The sequence below is a fragment of the Gavialis gangeticus genome, unplaced genomic scaffold (genome assembly GCF_001723915.1).
Source record: "Gavialis gangeticus isolate Ggan-Ray unplaced genomic scaffold, GavGan_comp1, whole genome shotgun sequence".
Taxonomy (NCBI): domain Eukaryota; kingdom Metazoa; phylum Chordata; order Crocodylia; family Gavialidae; genus Gavialis; species Gavialis gangeticus.
The window spans coordinates 5719973-5730641 of record NW_017729018.1 but is presented as its reverse complement, the minus strand read 5'-3'; the positions used below and the strand labels follow the sequence as shown (position 1 = coordinate 5730641).

The 10669-nt window shown below is 49.8% G+C and overlaps 1 protein-coding gene across 1 annotated transcript in view; it reads left to right on the top strand.

Moving 5' to 3' along the window:
- The first annotated feature begins 4431 nt into the window (after window positions 1–4431).
- Window positions 4432–10669, top strand: part of ATP8B3 (ATPase phospholipid transporting 8B3) — a 52988-nt gene continuing 46750 nt past the window's right edge. The window contains exon 1 of the mRNA XM_019513300.1: window positions 4432–4540. The gene's annotated coding sequence lies outside the window, so the exon portion shown is untranslated. The remainder of the gene's footprint in view (window positions 4541–10669) is intronic.

Genomic DNA, 10669 nt, shown 5'->3' with positions numbered 1-10669 from the left:
AAAAAAAAAAAAAGAGAGAGAGAGCAAGCAAGAGAATGGGCAAGGGGCCGTGGGTGGAAATGGAGGTCTTCCCCCATGGATCCTGCCTGCTGTCGCTGACACAGGCTTTGCAAGGCCGGTGCAGACACTGCAGCTAATGACCTGGGCGCATGGCTGACAGGGTCCCACTGTGCAGAGTCTGTTCACCTTTATATCAACTGCTGTAGTCTTTCCTTTGACTCCTTGTGTTTAGGGCATCTGTGACTGATAAGCAGGGCACTGGTCTTCCTCCTTTGGGCTATTCTGCTCCAGGGAAGGCAGATCACAGCATGTGTATGTGGGAAGGTGTGTGTGCATGCGGGGGGGTGACGTGTGTGCAAATACTAATAATTCATTCCTAGTAGATCTCAAAGCACTGTGAGACACGAGCTGCTGAGCTTTTCCCATCCTACCCTGGGAGTTACAGCTGGAAGCAGAGAGAGGAATCCAGGCACATATCCTATGTTAGTCCTAAGGGAAGTTATTGAAGATTTTGGTGGCTCTAAACTAGAGAGCCCAGAGCTTTTGAAGGAGCTTGGAGCCTGCCCTGCACTGTGGCACATAGTGCATCTTGCCTTTGAGGCTTTGCAAAAACAGGTTATGGCTGGCTGTTTGCAGCTCTGATTCAGTTCCAGGAAGTGTGGGCTATGCCTCCTCCTTTCTCCAGTGCCAGGCAGGTTGGGTTGATGTGCTACTTGAGTGAGAGACCAAGGAACAAGAGTCTGGAGCAAAGGGGTGCTGCTGACTGAAGGAAACCTGCTCTCTCCCTGCATTGGGAAGAGTCATTATCCAAGGGCTCAGCTTCTGCTCCCATTAATGGACAGGTAAATCTGGAGTGAGCCTCTCTGTGCTATGACCTAGGACATGCTCATGCTCTCTTGGATTAGAAGGGGCTAGAAATGATCATGTGTGGCTTTTACTTGCCCAAGCAGGGGTATGGTGAAGCTTTAGCTCAGTCAGGATCCCTAGGCCTGAGCTGTGGGGCTAAGGGCTGGTGTTTGACCACACGGTCTCACGGCTTGTCCTACTGCTTCAAGACAAACTTGGCTAAGCTGCCACTGCCTCCTAACCATCCTGGGCTGAGGAATTTGTTCTAGGGATAAAAGAATCTTAAGTTTCAGGAAAGGACCTGGAGCTAGTTGGCACTTGCTTGAGACATCAAGACCAGGTCTTTTCAAGTACCCGTTCTGCCTGATTTCCTGCCTCATTTGGGGCTAGTCACTTGGGTTTTCCCAGTGGGAGGTGGGTGTGTTAAACATCTTGGAGGTCTGGGCCCCATCTGTACAGTGAGGATAACACCACTACCCTTCTTTGCAGTGGGAATGGGGGAAAAATAGAGCATTAAGGAGCGTGAGTCCCTCAGATACTGGCCTGGCTGACATTGCAGGGTTTGGCTGGTGTCCCCTTTCAAAGCTGCTCTGAAGCTGGAGAACCCCTGCTTCTCCCCACCGACTCTGTACTGCTGGAGCACAAGAAGGGCTTCTGTAGCTCCTGGCACTGGAGAGAAGGTGTGTAAATGTGCTTGCACAGAGCCACCCGCATGCCTGTACTGATGCTCTGGAGGCTTCTGGTTGTGATTGTTGCCTGCTGCAGAACTTCTGCTGGTAGAAATCCAAAAGGCCAGGCAAGATAGGGGGAAGAAATATTTCTCTGGCAGGTTGAAAGAATAATAATAGCTGTTTGGAGCTAATCCCAAGAAAGCAGGAAGTACTAGGGCACATGGATTAGTGGGCAGACAAAGCAGTTGGGAGTTATGTGATGAGTGTATTTATCAGGTCCCTATTCAGTTTGATGTGGGGGTAATGGATCCGATCATATAGAAAGCCGGCATCACTGCTGGCCACTAACATGGAGCTGGTCTAGGATGAAACAGATTGGCTTCAGTTAGCTTTGGGGAAGGGTCACACAAACAAGTTGCCGTAAGGAAGGTGAGGGTGTGAATGATGTGCCTCATCTGCTCCATGGTTACGAAGCACTTATGGAAATATTTCATGCTGGATGAATCTTCCAACAGAACACAGGCAAGTTTTGAAGCTTGCCTGCCAAGCCTGACTTCCTGCCAGCTCTCCTGTTTGCTTCTCTATAGCCTGCCGGTTGCTGCAGCCCTGCCCTGCAGACTGCCCCAGGGAGCCTGGTCTGTGGTTTGGACGCCTCCTGGGAGCAGCTGGTCAGTTTCACGCTTGCCCGGATTGGGTAACTGTGAAACTGACGCATTTCAGGTCAATTTCAGTCGAGGGTTGCAGGGTGCCGGGGGTATTAGAGGCTTCAGAAACACCAGGTGTCTGTTTCCAAACTGAAAATTTGGCCAAATTTCTGTTTGGCAAGAGGCTGGGGGAAACATCGGTTTAATTGGCTTCTCGGGGTGGTGCCCCTTGCTGTTGACCAGGGCTTGTTATCACCTGACAGACTCCGTTTCAGGAGAGGCATGAGCTGACAGTTGCGCAGGCAGCTTAAAGGCATGCCTACATTGCACGCTGCAGTGTATTGCTGTGTAGCAATATGCAAGCCATTCTGAGTGAACTCAAAGCAGTCTACTTGCAAGAGCATCTCTGTGTAGCAGGGTAGATCAGCCAGGGTGTAACTCCCTGCTGCTCTGACTAGACTGTTTCTGGAACCCAAGCCAGCTTGTTTAGAGGTAGTTCTACACTAAGACAGTTCCCTGGGACCTTGAACACCTTGGTTCAACACCATGTTCTGTTACTATCACGCCACATGATTTTGGACAAGTGTCTCAGTCTCTGTCTACATGTAAATCTAGCTAGCTTGGGGGCCGGAAGCACTGCAGACATAGTGGCGTGGGCTAGAAGGTAGGGTAGATATACACTTTCTAGACTAACCTCTCTCTGCTCATGTGTGGGCTAAGGCCTGAGTTATGCATCTACTGTCAGGCAGGCATGTACAGTCCATGCTGAAACCTGCGCTGCTGCAGCATCAGCTCTTGTTAGTTATGTTGGTTGGACAGAAGCTTGCTCAGGTGTGTCTGTGCATGCTGCTATTGCAAGTCCCATTGCAGGGTAAGCATACCCTTTGTTTCCCACATGTAAACTAGAAGCAGTGCTTGCTACCTAGCAAGGGGGTTGTTGTAAACATCAAAACTAATCATGCTGCTGAGGAGCTCAGAACCTGCTCTGCTCAGGGCTCCATAGCGGCCTGCACAGACATCTCCAGAGATCTTAAACAGCTTATTTTGACCTTGATGTTTCCTCTTCTGAGGGTCTCAAAGTATCATTGCATCTATATTCATCTTACATCCTTAACTTCTCCCTCTTCATGCAGTTCAGGTGCATCCCAACACCAATGAGTTCATGTAGCTAAGGCCCTCGAGAAAATGTCCTGTGGCAGATCCCAACTTTGCTGCAATTACATGCTGCCAGTGTCTGGATTCCAAGTGTTTGCCCTCCTTAGAGGGAAGGAGAAGCAGTGAGTTGCAATCCTTGATTTATTTGTTTTCTCAGTGAAATGAGTCCACTTCATCCCAGCCAGGGAGAAGATGGCGCTCCAGGGCACAGGAGCAAGGCCAAGTTTCATGTCCCTAGTATGGTAGCTGCCAGCTCCTACTAAGCAGCAACTCCCTGCTCCAAATTGGCATACAGGTTCTCTCATTTGCCTACATATAATTTTGGGAAGTTTGGGGTCTTGGCTTATGATTAACATGTTTGGAGTTAGCAATAATGCGCGTGGGAGGAGATCCACAAGCAAATCATCTGGGCCACTACAGTATTGTTCCTCAGAGGCCATCCTCCCACATCTACCTGCTACATAGACCCATGTGTTGTTTGTACCTGCATGCCTCATACAGAGATTGCAATCTCTTTGTAAGGCTTTGGCTATGGGCCTGTACAGCACCTAGCACAATGGGGCCTGATCCCTGAGTGGAGCCTCGTCCTGTGACCAAAACAATAATATTTCATATAGGTGAATTGAAGAAATAGATCCCAGCTATTATGTGGCCTTTGCCTGGCAGAGGATAGGGGAGAGAGGTTGGTTAGTGAAGAGCCAGGGGCCTGGGTCTGATCAAGGATTCCCTACAGGTGGGGCAGAAAGATCCCTGCCAGATCTTTTGTTCGCCAAAGCAAGGCAGCTCATTCCAGCGAGGGATTGTCTGTTATGTAAAGAAGAAACAACAGTGCTGTCCCAGAGGAGCCTGGGGAGGAGGTGTGGGCTGGGCGAGCTCTCTCTGCCTCTTGAGTACTTGCCACAAGCCCCAGCTGTCTCTGCTGTGGCAGGAGCGTGAGGGCTGACCTGGGATGAAAGGGTTTTGTTTGCAGGGCTGGAGAGAAGCGATCTGTGCCGGCTCTGTCAGCAGCCTCTGCTCTCCACTCCTACAGAGATTCTGGGAGGAGCATGGCCCTCCCCACTCCCTGCCTCTTTCCCTCTCTCTCTCTCCATTGTATTTAAAAGCAACAGGTGCCACCGAGTACCTTTCCAGTCTTCTTCTTCTACCCGGTTCCTGGTCTCTTCAGGGTGCAAGGGACAGAAGGGTTATGATCTGCAATGGGATCCAAATAGACCCTGGAGCTGGGTAAGCAGAAGGGCCCGGGTTGCTAGTGTCATTTATAGATCTGTTGTGGCTCGTGTCTCCAGTGTTGCTGTCCAGCAGCAGCATAATGAGACCTTTGGGGACCAGAGCGGGAGGTGGCAACTGGCCTTTCTGACCTGTTCGAACAAGCATGATGATAACCCCCCGCAACCAGGCGCGAGAGCGGGAGCATTGGGGGGGCCTTTGTGTGGGAGACTAGGGAGTCCTGCACATTGGCTTTCCATATGGAGTCAAGTTGGAGTTGATGTTATGAAGCTCATAGGGGTGACTGTGGTAAGGGGAGAGGGAAGGCAGCTACTGAAGACCTATAGCTTTTAACTGGGTGGTTATATCATCAAAAGAATGGCAGACAAGCTGTTGAATTCTGGTTCAGGTGCAGGGTAGCTATGAACAAGGGTATTCCCATTGAACAGAGACATGGTTAGTTCTGTTAGCCTGAAGTCAGGATAGAGAGGCACTTTTATAGACCAACTAAATCAGAGATGTATAAGCTGTCCTGATCCTGTGTTCACTTTATCAGATGCAGGTCTCAGCACTGCCTTTCCCATTGAATCCAGCGAATGCAATGACCATCTTGAATGCTGTGTGCAGTTCTGGTTCCCACGTGTCCAAAAAGGATGCAGTAGAACTAGAAAAGGTGCAGAGAAGGGCAACCAAAATGACCAGGGGCGTGGAGCAGTTGCTGTGCCAGGAGAGACTGAAAAGGCTAGGAGTCTTCCATTTAGGAAGGAGAGGGCTAGAGGGGATATATAAAATCATGAAAGGTGTGGACCAAGTGAACAGGGAACTGTTGTTCACCAAGTCCCAGAATACTAGAACTAGGGGGCACCCACTGAAATTAGTTGGTGACAGGTTTAAAACTAACAAGAGAGAGTACTTTTTTATGTAATGTGTAGTTAACTCGTGGAATTCACTGCCGTAGGATGTGGCAGAGGCAGATAGTTCAAAAAAGGGACTGGATAAATTCATGGATGATAGATTTGTTAAAAGCTATTGAACAGACCATTTGGAAATGTTTTGTCTGGCATCTCTAAATTACTACTGTGAATGCCAAGGGGAGGGTACTGAATAGGGGTTATCTGGTTCAATGTCCCCCTCTAGAGGATCCACTTCTGCCACTGTTCGAGACCGATACCGGGCTAGATGGACCGTTGGTCTGACACTACGTGACACTTCTGAAATTCTTTTAACAGTTGTTGTCTGCCATCATATCCTTCTTTCTCTCTTTCCCTCTCATCTGCGATAAAGTCACTGTTGTATTTGGGCAGCTTAGTTCCCCGGGTTTCCTTCAAATGGCCATAAGTGTTTCTATAGCAGCTACTGTCGCTGCTCACTCCCTGTGTGGGAGAAATCTGGAAGTGCAAACACTGTGCAAAAGCGCTCCAGCAAGGCAATCTGAATGGACTGGAACAGTGTGTTAGTTAAACTGCCTGCGCTCCCTGCATGGATGCTGGTTCAGGATAAGCATGTGCCTACACAGGGCTTACTGCAGTTTAACTAATCCACTTTCAGTTTACATTTGGCTGATTCAGATCACTTTTGCTGGGTCTCTCAGTGTAGGCCCATCCTGTAAATGCAGAGACGGTCTGAAGTGTCTAACCATTAAGTCTAGAGTGCCCTCGCTCCCACTCCTTGGATGCTACAGAACAAAACCTCTCCTGGGCTCAGTCATCCTTCTCTCTGTGCCAGGGCTGCTGCTAAGCTGTATTTCACAAGTTCAAATGGTGTCTTTTGGGCAAAGCCAAAGAAAAGCCAATCTCCCTTCTTCTCTAGGAAGGTAGAAAAGCCCATAGCTCTCAACAGGTGGCATCCTGTCCTGGGGCTCTGGACTTCATTTCTTCCTGCCTGAGAGGCAGGCTGCTGTGTGTGATTCCTTTGCCTGGCATGTGCTCCCTGTGTGCTAGGTAATATACCTTAGGCAGGCCATGTAAGGAGCTGCTTGCTGGGGTCTGGCATTCTCACCGCTGAAAGATATGAGGCTAGGTGAACATCCCATTACGCCATAGTCTGGTGGCAAGGGCATTGGAGTGGACATCAGGAGCATAAGCTCCATTCCCAGCTCTGCTGGGTGACCTGGGGTAAGTTATTTGCCATGCCTCCATTTCAAGGATAATGGGAGTGACCTCTTAAAAGATTTACTGACAGCACATGAGATTGCAGCTGGGCTTCAGGTGTATTTGTGTTTCGTGATCATGAATGGGCAGGAGGAGGGGGCGGGCAGTGGAAATAGCAAGGCTGAGTTGTGGTAGGAAGGGTGTGAGGGTAACACAGGTGGGGAGCAGTGTGCCATTCATTTATTCCTGTTTCTATGAGGACAGACACCCTGCATCACTTCTAGTGACAGAGACCTACCTGCCAGTTCCCTTCTTATACAGGGAGCCCTTCCTTGCACTTAAGTTAATGCAGCTACTTCCCTGCACGACAGCCAGGGCCCTAGCAAACCCTGACACAGAGGGCTTGGCTGTCAGCATGCAGTCCTGCCTTCCTGCGCTGCTGCTGGGTTCATTTGCTCTTGTAACGAATGTGAAAACAAGCACTGGTAGTGCAACATCGGGGTCACTCTTTTCATGGTAAAGGGTCTCCCAGACTCACGGTTAGCTCACTTGATTGCTTGGTGAAGCTGGGAAAAGCAGTAAAGGACTACAGGGTGCCTCCCTTCCTTGGCTACCTACAACACAGAGCTGGAGGGGAAGCAGTTTCCCCCAGGCTGATTCTCTTGTCCCTCCTCTGTAGCTGGCCAAGGAAGAGCAGAGGTTAGGGGCAGCCTTGTGTCCAGCTCCCCAAGCCCCACTGGAATGGGATGAAGTGCTGGTGCATGTGATGAGCTTTCAACATCCCTGCTCTGCTCCTGGGGCCACAGCTGCCCCATGCCCTTTGCTCCAACCCAGCCCTGTGTGCTGCTCTGCAGCTATGATTTGCCATGCTGTAACACTGAGGAAGCTAGGTGGCATTTATGCCCAGTGTAAGCAAGGACAGTTCTGCAGAACAAAATTAGATAAAGTTCACACCTTGGAGACTGCACAGCCTGACTTCTGGTATGACCGGTGAGTTGGAAAGGCATGCAGTAGGACTGGGTTACAGCACGGTAATCCTGCAGGTACTTGGCAAGGGGTGTTGAATTCAAGTGTCATAGTTTAAGCTCCAACTCCCAGGGCTGCTGAGGTCCTTGTGCCTGAAGTATTGGTACATCTCCTGCTGACCCTCTGAGGTTTCCTGGGTGGGACACTGAGACAAACTGCAGGTGAAGTGACTTTCCCTGAGCTGCACTGAAGATCAATACCTGAACCAAGAACTGAACTGACATTTCTGGAGTTCCCAGCTAGTTCCCCGAGACACCCAGCTCCTTTCCTTTCCTGTCACTGGAGTTTGACTGCTTGCTTTGGGAATCTTTGTGGTCTATGTAGGTACAGGGTCTAACATAGTCTCTCATTGCTGGTTAGATCCACCAGGCTCTTGTGCAGTACAAATAGGCAGCAGCAATAATAATAGGATGTGTGATTAGTTCTGTTGATAATCTGCGTGTGGGCAGGGTGGAAGAAGGGAGAGAGAGTTCAGGCTGAGTTTGAATATGGAGTATCAGGGTGGATATGAACTGGCTGGGCAGTCCCTGTATAAGGGACATCGTGGGACAAAGGTGGTAAGAATGGTGTGGGAAAAGGTCACTGTCTGGCATCACTGGCTGAGGGGAAAGACCACAGGTGCCAGGGCAAGAGTTTGTGGGTCCTATTTGCAAAGGTGCCCAAGTCAGTTTTGAAGGGTCTTCAATCCCTTAGACACTTCAGAAAATCTTACCCTGTGTTGCTTATGCAGATAGCTAAGTCTCTGTTCACCGTTGGCCCATGACCCCTTAATGCCTGCCAGCAATGCCCAGGGAACACACCTGTGCCAGCTAGGGATCATGCCATGAGGCTACACCAGCCTTTCCAGATACTGACTGTAGAGGAGGATGCAACTGCTTCTCCTGTGTCCCTGCACTGGTGGGACATGAATTCCCTTCCCCAGCCCTTTGTGTAGAGAGGGTGGAGGGCTTGGTTGGTGGGGCATTAGAATGGGCTTGAGCAGATGTGGGTTCTAGTTTAAGGTCCCTCTGACCTGGGGCAATCATGGTCTCTCCTGCTTTGTCTGTTGTGTCCATTTTGCTTGCAATCCCCTTGGGACAGGAGCTCTCTGGTTGCACAGATGTACAGCATCTAGTGCTCTGGGGTCCTGATGTCCTACAGCCTCTCTGCTGTAGGAATTATAGCAGGGCCCTGCAGTCTCTGTCCCCCACCGTGTTGCAACTGATGTTTGCCTGCAGGGAATTTTATGCCCGTTTATTTCTGCCCCATTCCTCTGCTCTTCTGTGGACTCTGTTCGGCTTCCCCCATCAAGCGATTTGGATTGACTGCTCGCCGTTTATTTTCTAGTTGCCTGCACTGGACAAGTCCAGCCTTTATTGCCTGATGCCATGCAAGGCTGCAAGTGTGATCCCACGTCCTCGTACTAGCCCTGGTGTCTGTTTCCCTAGCGTAGTTTAGCAACTGCCTTCTTCAGAGCTAGCTGGATGGCAAGACAGCAAAATGCAAGGGCCTGAATCTCTGCTTCAGAGGTAAGAACAGGTAACGTGGCTGAATAGGAACAGTGGGGTTGTCCAGCTGCCACTCACAGATACAAATGACTGCACAAAACCAGGAAGTCTCAGGCCCCTGATACAATTATGCTGTCCCCTGCTAAGGACATGCTCTTCCAGGGGAATGTGCTGTTCTGTACCTTCCCAGAGCTGATTATTGTTGCTTATACATTAGGTCTGAGCAGCTGCCATTCCTTTGTGCTGGTCTTTGTACAAACACAGTGAGGGATAGTCTCTAACAACTTAAACAGACAAGATGGACAAAGGGAGGCAGGTGCAACCCATTCACCATCACCGCTCAGATCGGTGGCAGAGCTGGGAACAGAACACAGCCCTCCTGGGGCTTGAGCCAGAGCCCTCCCTGCTCGATGGCACTGCCCGTTTTAAATGGGCCCGGAGGCAGCTACCCACTGATTTCTGAAAAGCAGGCATGTTGGGGTGTCCCAGAAAGGTAGGCCACAAAATCCAGAGCTTGGCTAATGGACAGTTTAGGGGCTCAGGATTAGGTTAACTACTTGCAAACTGCTAATACAGAGTGAGGCTGGCTTAGGTATTAGGTGATCTGAGTGCCCAGACCCCCTGTACGGCTTTGGGCAAGTCGCTGGGAATGAGGTGCCTGATTTGCGTGGATATGTTTCACTTGTACTTAGTGGTAACGGGGCCATATAATCTGTGTGCAGAAAGGAGTTTAGGGGGCTACCAGAGAGGACATGATTAAGAGTTGGTGAATTAAAATTAAAAAAGGGGGCCTATTAGGTTGACTACGAGGAACTTTCTCCTGCTGGAGACCACTGCAAAGATTTAATAAACAGCCTGGTTAAAGCTCTGAAAGTGGATTGTAGGGGATGAGCCTGGGCTAAGGCAGTGGACTAGATTGGGTAATTCAGTTATACTCAACCAGGGTGCCACAGGAAGGGTGAGGAGATGAACAGGTAAGGGCAGGCTCAGGCTCCCGGTGTGTGGTAGATAAGGGCAGGTGCAGGCTGGCTGCCTGGCTGCTCTCCTGCCCATAGTGTCTGGCCTTTCTGCAAGGAGATGGGCACTGTAATGACTAGGCCTGCACTGTAATGAAAAGATAAATGTTTAAAATAGGGTGCTGCTCAATTCACAAAAGGTACAGAGGGGGGCCTCAAGCCTTATGAAGGGTGCCTCGAGTCTAAAAAGTTGAGAAACACTGATGTAATCAATGAACATTCATTATAATGGCAAAGTCCAAGCCAGGGTCTGCTATAGCCCAGCTCTGCCTGTTCTTCACCCGAGGGAAGTTACAGATGGCACCTAACAGGGTTTCCTTGGCTCGGTGGTGGATCTGTATTATTTCAATGGGCAAAGCCAGGGCAGATTTGGATGGAGGGTTATACAACTTTTCTGAAGGGATCCTGGTGTCCAGACAGGCAGACAAGTAAGACATAAGCCAATAGACCTGGTCCAGCTCTTCCTTTCCCTGCAAGAAGTCTATGATGTGCTTTGTATTTTAAAACCAATGCAGGAGGAAGTGGAGC